The sequence below is a fragment of the Zootoca vivipara genome, chromosome 6, assembly GCF_963506605.1.
Source record: "Zootoca vivipara chromosome 6, rZooViv1.1, whole genome shotgun sequence".
Taxonomy (NCBI): Eukaryota; Metazoa; Chordata; class Lepidosauria; order Squamata; family Lacertidae; genus Zootoca; species Zootoca vivipara.
The window spans coordinates 218,627-231,291 of record NC_083281.1 but is presented as its reverse complement, the minus strand read 5'-3'; the positions used below and the strand labels follow the sequence as shown (position 1 = coordinate 231,291).

The window sequence follows — 12,665 nt, the reverse complement described above, 5'->3', positions numbered from 1 at the left end:
GCAAACCCTTGGCATGTTCCTGACCTCGGACTACCTGGCTAGACCCACAGACCGTTTCCTGACTCTGCTTTCGCTCAGCCCCTGGACTTGGTTGCCTCACTTGGACCTACCGCTGTTGGCCTGGACTGTTGACCATGCCTCTGCTCGGCCCCAGGTGAATCATAGAATCCTAGAGTTGGAAGAGACCACAAGGGTCATCCAGTCCAACCCCCTGCTGAGCAGGAAACACCATCAAAGCATTCTTGACATATACCTGTCAAGCCTCTGCTTAAAGACCTCCAAAGAAGGAGACTCCACCACACTCCTTGGCAGCAAATTCCACTGCCGAACAGCTCTTACTGTCAGGAAGTTCTTCCTAATGTTGAGGTGGAATCTTCTTTCTTGTAGTTTGAATCCATTGCTCCGTGTCCGCTTCTCTGGAGCAGCAGAAAACAATCTTTCTCCCTCCTCCATATGACATCCTTTCATATATTTGAACATGGCTATCCCAGCTCCCTAAGCCGTTCCTCATAAGGCATCGTTTCCAGGCCTTTGACCATTTTGGTTGCCCTCTTCTGGACACGTTCCAACTTGTCAGTATCCTTCTTGAACTGTGGTGCCCAGAACTGGACACAGTACTCCAGGTGAGGTCTGACCAGAGCAGAGTACAGTGGTACTATTACTTCCCTTGATCTAGATCCTGCTCGGCAGGGGGTTGGACTGGATGGCCCTTGTGGTCTCTTCCAACTCTACGATTCTATGATTCTATGATTCTAGATGCTATACTCCTATTGATGCAGCCCAGAATTGCATTGGCTTTTTTAGCTGCTGCATCACACTCCTCGATCTCGGACCTTTGACCCTGCTTTATGGGCAAACCCTTGGCATGTTCCTGACCTCTGACTACCTGGCTAGACCCACAGACCGTTTCCTGACTCTGCTTTCACCCAGTCCCTGGACTTGGTTGCCACGCTTGGACCTACCGCTGTTGACCATGCCTCTGCTCGGCCCCAGTTGAGTTTCTGGTCATCCCACTCAGTGTCCACTGGGCTGGGGACCCTGGGGCCAGCACACATGGGGTATTCCACAGCTAATTTTGGCTAATTCAACATATTCACACACTTTCTTTTGCCACTCTACCTTAGTTGGGATCTGGTCTCGTTTCCAGTACTCTGCAATTAAGACTCTAGCCGCAGTTGTTGCATAAGGAAATACAGCACACTTTTGTCCTTTTTAGGGGTTATTATTGTCATAATGCCAAGGAGAAATATTTCTCTGACTCTCCCGTTCTTTCCTTGCCAGCAGACTAACATGGGGAGGGGGCAGAAGACCCCCTGTCGAGATGGGTGCTGTTCTGCTGCTGCCCCACAGAGAACCACCAGGGGGCAGCAGCGCAGCGTCCCCAAAATTGGTAAAGAAGAAGATTGGCAAAATAAATTACTGAACTGTGCAGGAGAAATTATTGCAGGGGGGCGGCAATTGCTCAACACATATTTTTAAAGCTTTGTGTACAGAGTTTTACATCAGTATAACTTTTTAAAGTCACTTGTAATAAGATGAAGATTTCAAAATTGGATTGTTAAGTATGTAAGGTTTTATGACGTGCATAAACAAGTATATTATAATGGAACCAAAAGAGGGAGTGGAGGGAAGACGACCCCCCCCCCCAAGAAATTATGGTTTAATCCGTTTATACCAATCACAAACTTAGTTGGTCTCTAAGGTGCTACTGGAAGGAATAATTTTTTTTATTTTTTGTTTCCAAAATAAAAAGAGTGATAAACACAGAGATGCATGTGGGAGTTGACTCTTTGGGACCAAGGTCCATTTGGGCCCCCCAATAAAATATTTGAGGTCGCAAGCCCCCCAAGTCGATGAGCATTGCCATTCAAATGGTGTGTGCACAGCCCCTCCCCGGCTGCAGAATATTGAGCCTGGTTGAATGGGGGGGTTCAGCCCCCTCACACACACCCCATAGATGGCAGCCCTGCTTTTGTGATCGATTATGCATTGGAGAATGAAAAGAAACGGCTCCTGGCATTGCTCGATTTATAACACAGAATACAACTGATTGGTTCCCCCCCCCTAGAAATACAATCATGGGACATGCAGAAAGTATAAAGCAATGCAGTGCTTCTTTCATTTAAAAAAATGTTTAGGGGTACTCTCCTTTTCCTACTCATATTGAAATACTGCCCCCTCAATGAGGCCAAACTTAGATTCACAAAATGTTTAGGGGTATGTGTACCCCTGCGTACCCCCAGAAAAAAAGAGCACTGGCAATAATAATAATTATTATTATTATTTATACCCCACTGTCACAGTGGCCGGAGTGGACTACTTCAGAGTAACGACGCTACGCAGCTCTGCATTTTATTCTTTTATTGGTGCTGCGTATTTACAGTGCTCAAGTCCTTGCTATTTACACGGAGCGATGTTGTCAGTCGGTTTCAGAACCTCCTAATGGCTTTTGGCGCGTCTTTCTCCAACACAAAAGCTTTGGCAGACCCATCCTCTTGCCCCTCCTCTTCCTGCGTAATTCTGGAGTTGGAGGGATGGGTCTTCCCCCCTTGCTTGCCCCTTCCTGTCCCACCTGGGACCCTGGCTCCTCTACCTTGCCTGAGCCTCGGACACGACTTCCTGCTTCCCCACTGGAATCGGAACTCTCCCTGCTTTCCCCTTTGCTCGGGGACGGGCTTGAAATCAGGAGGGGAGGGACTTCGCGATATCCCCTGTCCCTCACATCCACCCCCCTCCCAAGCTCTCCTTCACCCCTCCCCAGGCCCCCCCCATGTGTCGGTGACGACTGGAAGCCTAAGAACTCAGTGCTCTCCGAGCCCGTTGGTGTGAATACCTCCCCCCAGTCCTGCGAGCCCCCCCCTTCCGCCTGGGAGGATGGGAATCCCAAAAAGTCCGTGGCGTCAGAGCTGGTGGGGGTAAAAACGTTCTGCCAATCTGCTCCTTCCTCTGACTGGGTGGATCTCGGTGACACCCATACCTCATCCTCTGGTTCCTCAAACTCCGCTTCCCAGCGCCATGGTGAGCTGCTCTCCCGTGCCTCCTCCTCCTCCCCCTCCCTTTCCATGTGCCAGGGCTTGGGTCTGTGGGGAAAGAGGGCGTGAAATTCTTCCACCAAGAATTCCTCCTGTATCTGAGTGGCTGGGACCCATTCATTCTGGGACGGTGGAGCGTCCTCCCATGCCATGAGGTACTCCAGTCCCCCCACCCCCCACCTTGAATCCAGGATGGCCGTGGCCTCATTGAGTTGCTCCCTGCCTTCCCTCTCCCCCCCTCCCTCGGGGGTTTGTTCGCTGTCTCGGAGCCTGCTGCTTTCCCTGTACGGCGACAGCAGCGATCTATGAAACACTGGATGCACCCTCATGTCCTCTGGCAGTGCCAGCCTGTATGCCACCGGGTTTACCTGTTGCGTGACCGTGAAGGGGCCCAGCCTTTTGGGTGCCAGCTTTTTGCACCTCCCTCTGGTGGGAAGGCCCTCCGAGGACAACCACACCTTGTCCCCCACCCTGATGACCTCCCCTTGTCGCCTGTGGCGATCTGCCCCCTTTTTGTACGCTTCCTTGGCCCTCTCCAAGTGTTCTCTGAGCTGCTGGTGCACCGTCTCCAGTTCCTCTGCCCAATCCTCAGCCTGTGGGCCCTCCTCCTCCTCCTCCTCCCTCTCCCTCTCTGGGAAAGATCTGAGGTCGCGCCCGTAATTGGCCTTAAAGGGCGACACCCCTGTGGAGACGTGCACTGCATTGTTGTAGGCAAATTCTGCTAGTGGCAAGCGATCCACCCAGTCCGTTTGCCGCTGGCTGACGTAGCATCTCAGGTACTGCTGCAGAATGGCGTTGACCCTCTCCGCTTGTCCGTTGGTCTGCGGGTGTCTAGCCGTCGACAAGCTGACCTCCACCTGCAGGAGGTTCATGAGCCGCCGCCAGAACCTGGAAACAAATTGGCGGCCACGATCCGAAATAACCCTTAAAGGTAATCCATGCAGTCTGAAAATGTGATCAACAAACAGTTTGGCTGTCTCTTCTGCCGAGACTGCCCTGGCACACGGTATAAAGTGACACATTTTGGACATAAGGTCCACCACCACCAACACTGCAGTCTTACCCCTGGACGAAGGCAGATCTGTGATGAAGTCCATGGACACCACTTCCCACGGCCTGTGTGGTGTGGCTAAGGGCTCCAGCAACCCTGGTGGCGCTGCTCTGACCACCTTCGCCCGCTGGCAGGTGGTACAGCCCCTTACATAGTCTCGAACATCTTCCCGCACCCCTGGCCACCAGAAGTGTCTCATGACTAGGTGAGCGGTTTTGTCCCTTCCAAAATGCCCCGCTGTAGGGTTGTCGTGCATCTGCTTGAGGACCGTACGTCGAAGCTGGGTGGTGGGCAGGTACAGCGCACCCTTGTAGAAAAGCAGCCCTCTGCGTTCTGCAAAGTCTTTTGCCTGCTCCCTCCCCCCTCTCAGTTCTCTGAAGATGCGGTTGGCAAATTCATCCGCTGCCGTCAGTGCTGTGAGTTCTGCCTCGCTCACCACAGCTGCTCCGCAGGACCATGCCGACGGGGGGAAAATGTGCCTTGGGGCTGGTGGCGCCTCCTCCTCCATGTACTCTGGCTTGCGGGAGAGGGCATCCGCCCTGACATTCTGCTCCCCCGGGATGTAGTGGATGGAGAAGTTGAAGTTCGAGAAGAACTCTGCCCACCGTATCTGCCGCTGGTTGAGCACCCTGGCAGTTCTCCAGAACTCCAGGTTCTTGTGGTCTGTGCACACCTGGATGGGGTGCTTTGCGCCCACCAGGAAGTGTCGCCAGTGCTGGAACGCAGCGTAGATCGCAAGAAGTTCCCTATCAAACACTGTGTAGTTGCGTTCAGGCTGTGTCAGCTTCCTGGAGAAGAAGGCACAGGGTCTCCACTCCCTGTCGGCGTCCAGTTGCAACAAAATTGCGCCCACAGCTTTTTCAGAAGCATCTGTCTCAATGCGTAGGGGCGCGTCCTGCACCACATGGAACAGGTTTTGGTCTGAGGCGAACACTCTCTTGAGGCTTTCGAACGCTGCTTGCGCCTCTGGTGTCCACTTGAACTTCTGCTTGCCTCTCAGGCAGTCCGTGATGGGAGCCGTAACGCGAGAGAAGTTCTTGATGAACTTCCTGTAGAAGTTAGCGAAGCCTAGTAGGCGTTGGGCATCTTTGCGCGTCCTGGGGCTGTGCCAGTCCAGGATGGCCTGCACCTTGTCCTTGTCCATCGCCAGCCCCTTGTCTGACAGCTTGTAGCCCAGGAAGTCCACCTCTTTGGTGTGAAACTTGCACTTCTCCAGCTTCACATACAGGTGGTTCTCCTTCAGGCGTTGTAACACCTCTCTGACATCTTTCACATGCTGCACCGGGTCATTCGAGTAGATAAGGATGTCATCTAGGAAGACCAAGCATTTCCTGAAGAGGAGGGACCCCAGGACGTGGTGCATGAAGGCCTGGAAGCATGCTGAGCCCCCTTGCAAACCGAAGGGCATTACCAGATATTCAAAAGAGCCCAGAGGCGTGAACATCGTGGTTTTCCATTCATCTCCTTCCCGGATCCTGATCAAGTTGTACGCCCCCCTTAGGTCCAGCTTGGTGAAAATCTTGCCCCTGCGTGCCGCTGTCAGGAGATCATCCACTCTGGGCATGGGGAAAGCCACTGGCTCTGTCACCGAATTCAGCCGTCTAAAGTCCACCACAAGACGGCGCTGTTGCGTGTCTTTCTTGTCCACCCAGAAGACCGGGCTGCCCCCTGCTGCCTTGCTTTCCCTTATGAACCCCCGCTTGAGGTTCTTGTCGATGAAAGCGCGCAGATCCTCCAGCTCCTGGTCTGACATGGCGTACAGCTTGGCCGGGGGTATCGTCGCCCCTGGCACCAGGTTGATCTGGCAGTCAAAAGGCCTGTGCGGGGGTAGGTGGTCGGACTCCGCTTCGCTGAAGACCTCCTGCAGGTCCCAGTACTGCTTGGGTATTGCCTCACCCCCTTTGATATGCATGGTGGCCACCGTGGCTATTGGAGGCCCCTCCCCTGGTTGGTGCTGCATGCAATGTTCCAGACAAAAGTCCGACCCAAACGTGATGCACCTCTGGTGCCAACTGATGGAGGGGTCGTGGCGCGCCAGCCAGCTCATGCCCAAGACGATGGGGGGGTCTGAGATGGTGGTGACGTTGAACGCCAGTGTCTCTGAGTGCCTTCCCACCGTCATTCTCATGGGGGGGGTTTGATGTGTGATGGCCCCTCCCAGCAGCTCCCTGCCGTCAATGGTTGCCACGTGCAGAGGAAAATCCAACTGCAAAAGCTGGATTTGGTGCTCTTCTGCAAAGCTTCTCGAGAAGAAGTTGGCGGACGCCCCACTGTCAATTAAGGCGAGGACCGTCAGGGGATAGCCATTTGGGAGCGTTAGCGTCACTTCTAGAACCACTCCTGCTCTGGGAGGGGTGGGCTGGCTCTGCACCTCTCTGTGCGGGTGGGCGGGCTGGGGCTGTTGTCTGCTGACTGTGCCTGGCTGCCGCCCCTTGTCTCCTGCAGCCAGGCTTTCCCGTTTCCCTGCTGTGGTGCTGCGTCAGTGGGGGAGGGCACCACCGTTCCCGCCTTTCCTTGCCACTCCCTGCGATGTGGGCAGTCTCTGACGAGATGCTGGGGTGAGTTGCAGAGAAAGCAATTCCCGCCCCTTCCCTCCTTGCGTCTTGGCGCCGCTGGGGTTTGAAAAGCCCGCGCGCGCGCGCTATCAATCTGCATGGGCTCCTGGTCCTGGCTGGCTCCAGGCGTGGCTTGAAAGGGTTGTTGAGGGAGTGGCTTCTCCTGCGACCGTGGGAACCAAGCCCGCTTTGCGCGCGTCGCTTGCTTGTCGTTCCACCGGGATTCCTGCCTCACCCCCACCGCCAGAGCTGCTTTGCTCAGCTGATCCATAGTACTGGGCTTTGGACCTCTCGAGAGTTCATCCTTCACCTCCTCGCTCAAACCCAAGTAAAACGCAGCTTGCATGGGAGGCGAATCCAAAACCCACCCCAGTCTGTGCACCAGCATGGTGAATTTCGCCCAATATGCGCGAACTGTCATATTTCCTTGGCGTAAATTATGCAGTTCCTCCTTAGTCTGGTCCAAATGACTATCGGACGAATACATCGTCCTCAAACCTTCTAGAAATTGTTGGACATTTTTCATGCAAGGATTCTTGGTTGCGATTAATGGTCTTAGCCACTCCCTGGCTGCTCCGGTGAGATGTTCCACAATAAACGCTACTCTGTGCTCATCATCGGGGAACTCATTCTGGTGCAGCTCAAGAGCATACACGATCTCAGTCTCAAAGCCCTGAAACTCCTTCGGGTCTCCATTGAACTTGCTTACAAGGGTCCCTGCTCTCCTTCCTGGCAGCACTTGGACTTGGGGAGCCCCTCCCGCCTTGTTTTTCTCTGCATCCAGCTTGTTTTGGAGGTCTACCGCCACCGCCCTTAAATGCTGCTCTTTTTCCTGGAGCTCTCTCACCTGTTCCGCAAGTTGTAGCCGGTCGTCCTGGACCTTCTTAGTCTCCTCTTTAGCTGCCTTCAATTCTCCCTGCGCCTGCAGCGACAGCTGTTGCAGTTCTAGCTGGGCTTGCTCAGCGATCTGCCGCCACTTCTCCGCCTCGGACACGCTCATCCCGGCAACTCCGAAGTAGCCCAAAAAGGATTAGGAGGTTGCTGTCACAGTGGCCGGAGTGGACTACTTCAGAGTAACGACGCTACGCAGCTCTGCATTTTATTCTTTTATTGGTGCTGCGTATTTACAGTGCTCAAGTCCTTGCTATTTACACGGAGCGATGTTGTCAGTCGGTTTCAGAACCTCCTAATGGCTTTTGGCGCGTCTTTCTCCAACACAAAAGCTTTGGCAGACCCATCCTCTTGCCCCTCCTCTTCCTGCGTAATTCTGGAGTTGGAGGGATGGGTCTTCCCCCCTTGCTTGCCCCTTCCTGTCCCACCTGGGACCCTGGCTCCTCTACCTTGCCTGAGCCTCGGACACGACTTCCTGCTTCCCCACTGGAATCGGAACTCTCCCTGCTTTCCCCTTTGCTCGGGGACGGGCTTGAAATCAGGAGGGGAGGGACTTCGCGATATCCCCTGTCCCTCACACCCACCCACCTGGCTTGGCTTCCCAACAGAATATTAAAAACACGGTAAAACATCAAACATTAAAAACTTCTGTTATAAGAAAAAAGCCCTGCTCCCTTTCCCTTATGGGGTTTCCAAGAGCCCGTCTAGAGTCCTTAAGTGGGTTCCCTACTGGTAGGAGAAAATAACAGATCAGGCTTACTAGCCGCTTTGCTTCTCAATATTCTCTGCTTGGCCTGTTATTTTCTCCTGCCGATAGGGAACCTACTGGTCCATAAGGACTCTAGACGGGCTCTTGGGAACCCCATAAGGGATAAAGGAGCAGTTTTTTCTTATAACATTTTGCTCAGGAGTAAAGGCTTCTGCCCGGTCGCCAAGGGCACCCTTATGTATGAGCTCTCCCAGAAAAGCCGAGCGACACATCTGCTCTATGGTGGAAATTGAATTAGCCGGACGAGGAGAGCTGCATGGCAGCCATCACCACCCCTTCTGGCCGTAATTGGGTTAGCCACTTGCCTATTAATGCTTGCCGAACGAAGGGACGATCGCTCACCCCCCCCCCCGATGGCCTGCAAAGTCCCAGAGAGGAATGGCAGGAACCTGGCTGAACCCCCAAATAAGAGGGAGGCAGTAAGCTGTGAAGATTGGCACCCCGGCTCTCAGTACTCCTAGATCCCTTGAAGGCAATGAAGGTCCTGTGCCAGGAGGCACTTGGAGGGTGGAGGGTGGTTAACAGATTGAGGTTGAATCCTCACAAGACAGAAGGACTGTTTTGGGGGGATGGGGGTGGGTAGGTGTGCGGGACTCCCTGGTCCTGAGTGGGGTTACTGTCCCCCCGAAGGACCAGCTGTGCAGCCTGAGGGTTATTTTGGACTCAAAGCTGTCCATGGAAGCACAGGTCAATTGTGTGTCCAGAGCAGCTGTCTACCAGCTCCATCTGGTCCGCAGGATGAGACCCTCCCTGCCTGCAGATTGTCTGGCCAGAGTGGTCCATGGTCTGGTTATCCCCTGCTTGGACTACTGCCATGCTCTCTCCGTGGGGCTCCCATGGATGGTGACCCAGAAACTACAACTAATCCAGAATGCGGCAGCCAGACTGGGGACTGGGAGTGACCGCCGAGACCTCATCACACCAAAAGACCTACATTGGCTCCCAGGACATTTCCAAGCACAATTCAAAGGGTTGGTGCTGACCTTGAAAGCCCTAAACAGCCTCAGTCCTGTATCCCTGAAGGAGCGTCTCCACCCTGGACACTGGGGTCCATCTCCTGAGGGCCTTCTGGTGGTTCCCTCCCTGTGGAAGGCCCTTCTCTCAGATGTCAAAGAAATAAACAACTACTTGACTTTTAGAAGACATCTGAAGGCAGCCCAGTTTAGGGACGTTTTTATTGTTTGACCTTTTTTCGTGTTTTTAATGTTCTGTTGGGAGCTGCCCAGAGTGGCTGGGGAAACCCATCCAGATGGGCGGGGTATAAATAACATACCCCATCACCAACATCATCTCTGGCACCACAACCAGCTTCTATGGCACAGCATGCCTTCCACAAGCTTCGACTTATCATCAAATTATGGAATTGTAGAATTGGAAGGGACCCCAAGCGATCTTCTATTCCAGGCACGTCCAACAGGTAGATTGTGATCTACCGGTAGATCACTGGACATCTGTGGTAGATCACTGGGGCCCCCAAAGAAGCTCAACAAGTTTGGCTTCCCCCAAAAAAGCTCAAAATTTTTGCCCTGGACCCCTAAAAAACATGGCTTTCCCCTCCCTCCCTATAAAAAGTTCAACAATTTCAACCTGAACCCCCCCCCCAAGAATCGGCCTTCCTCCTTCCTAAAAAAAAAGCTCATCAACTTTGACCTGAACCCCAAAAAGGGGGTAGATCACTGCCAATTTTTAACTATGTGAGTAGATCGCTATCTCTTGGAAGTTGGCCACCCCTGTTCTATTCCAACCCCCTGCAATGCAGGAATCTCGGCTAAAGCATCCATGACAGATGACCAGATAACCTCTGCTTAAAAACCTCCGAGGAAGGAGAGCCCCCCCCCTGAACAGCTCTTACAGTCAGAATGTTCTCCCTGGGGTGCCAGCGGAGGCCTTTTTAGAAAACGGTGGTCCTGTTTTTCTGGGATACTCCTCCCAGATTCCATCATATGTACTTCCCCATACCCAGCCTGCAAGCTCCTCGAGTCTCGAAAGCATTTTCCTCTCCGCAAAGGACCTGCAAATAAAGAATCATAGAATCATAGAATCATAGAGTTGGAAGAGACCACAAGGGCCATCCAGTCCAACCCCCTGCCAAGCAGGAAACACCATCAAAGCATTCCTGACAGATGGCTGTCAAGCCTCTGCTTAAAGACCTCCAAAGAAGGAGACTCCACCACACTCCTTGGCAGCAAATTCCACTGCCGAACAGCTCTTACTGTCAGGAAGTTCTTCCTAATGTTTAGGTGGAATTTTCTTTCTTGTAGTTTGAATCCGTTGCTCCGTGTCCGCTTCTCTGGAGCAGCAGAAAACAACCTTTCTCCCTCCTTTATATGACATCCTTTTATATATTTGAACATGGTTATCATATCACCCCTTAACCTTCTCTTCTCCAGGCTAAACATACCCAGCTCCCTAAGCCGTTCCTCATAAGGCATCGTTTCCAGGCCTTTGACCATTTTGGTTGCCCTCTTCTGGACACGTTCCAGCTTATCAGTATCCTTCAAAAAAGGTGTTTAGGCCTTTTTTGTCTAGAGAAAAGAACTCGCAGACGTCCAATGAAGCTGAATGTCGGGAAGCTTCAGGCAAGAATCCAAGGCAAGCAAGAATCCAAGCAAGCAAGAATCCAAGTTCAAGGAGGACTCATCCCAGCCAGGCAAGCACAATCGAGGTCGGGGCAAAGCAGGTGGCTGGAAGCAGTGAAAAATGCAAGCAGGAAGTGAGGACCCCCTGGGCTGTTGTGTCCCCCTCACCATAAGCTGCCTAACAGAACAGCAGCCCTGGTCCTTTTGCTGCAACAGACATTTTGAAGATCACTAGGGTGGGAGGAGGGACTGAAGAACAGCAGAGGTAGCATGGCTGCAAGCCAGGAAGTTTGAGCACCCAGGATTGCCTTACATCCCTCCCTATAAGCTGTCTCCTGGTCCCTTTAGTGGTTGTAATTTTTTTACTGATAATTTTATGAAATAAATGAATAAACGGACCTGCAAATCCAGGGGGCAGCTGGCGGTGAACCCCAAACCGCCTCGCTAGCTGCAAAACCTCCTGGGCTTTTTTGCAGAACATGGAAAGCTCGTTTCACTGGCCGGCTGGCTGAGCCCATAATAATTTCGCCTGTGCAAAAAAAAAAGTGCAAGTCGATGAGCAGATCACAGCCAGAGGAAATTCAGCTATATTAAATTCTCCCTCCAGTTGGAGACAGGAGGAAGCCTCTGGCCCCAGCCTGGCACCCAGGGGAGACCCTACTCTGTACATCCGCCCAGGGCTCTGGACGTCTTGTGCGATAACGGCTGCGGAAAAATAACTCTCTACCACACAGTGATAGATTTTGTAGCATGTGGGGAGGCTAGTGTGTGTGAAAGACACACACACACACACACACACACACACACACACTTTATGGAGGTAGAATTCTGTGTATGTACGAATTCATAGTACAGTGGTACCTTGGTTCTCAAACTTAATCCGTTCCAAAACCAAAGTGTTCCAAAACCAAGGCGCGCTTCTTTCCCATAGAAAGTCATGCAAAGCGGATTAATCCATTCCAGACTTTCAAAAACAACCCCTAAGACAGCAATTGAACATGAATTTTACTATCCAACGAGACCATCGATCCACAAAATAAAAGCGATAAACAATGTACTGCAGTCACACAATCAATCCATCAGTAGCTGAACTGGGTTCCACACCGTCACAAAAACAAACGAAAAGAGCCGCAAAAACACAAACACAAAACAAATGGCCAAAACAGACAGACCTCAGCATAACACTCAAAATGGAGCACATTCAGCTCCCGAAAAAAGTTTGCAAACTGGAACGCTTACTTCCAGGTTTGAGTTCTAAGTTGTTTGAGTACCAAGGCGTTTGAGAACCAAGGTACCACTGAATTGTAGAGTTGCAAGGGATCCCCAAGGGTCATCCAGCCCAACCCCCTGCAATGCAGGTTGTCCCTTATGGGGGGGTCGAACCTGCAACCTAGGTGTTGTCAGCGCCATGCTCCAACCAACTGTGCCATCCAGGCTGTGTTCCACCATCAAAACTGGCAGCCTGCATTTTTGCAGGCTTCTTGTTCTGGTCCTTGCAGAGAGAGAAAGAGGCAAGACACTATGGAGGAAACTCTCCCCTCTCCACCTGTGCATGCTCAGGAGGCTGGAAGAGCAGGCGACCTTTGAATTCCTGGCCAAAACACCCCCTGGGACAGATAATGCAGAAGTGATTGGAACCCCCAGGAGACTCTAAATCAAAGACTCCTCGAGCTGGAAGAAGAGGCAGGGGGCAGGCTCCTTCTCCAGAAAAGGCCATTTCCTAAGCCTGATTTTCCCCTCTGCTAAAATTCGATCGGAAGGCAAGCAGCCAGATCCGCATCTCCTGGG

The 12,665-nt window shown here is 52.5% G+C and overlaps 1 protein-coding gene across 1 annotated transcript in view; it reads right to left on the bottom strand.

The window, feature by feature from the left end:
* PDE4C (phosphodiesterase 4C) overlaps positions 1-12,665 on the bottom strand; it is a 90,049-nt gene that overhangs the window by 43,018 nt on the left and 34,366 nt on the right. The gene's annotated exons all lie outside the window — the stretch shown is intronic.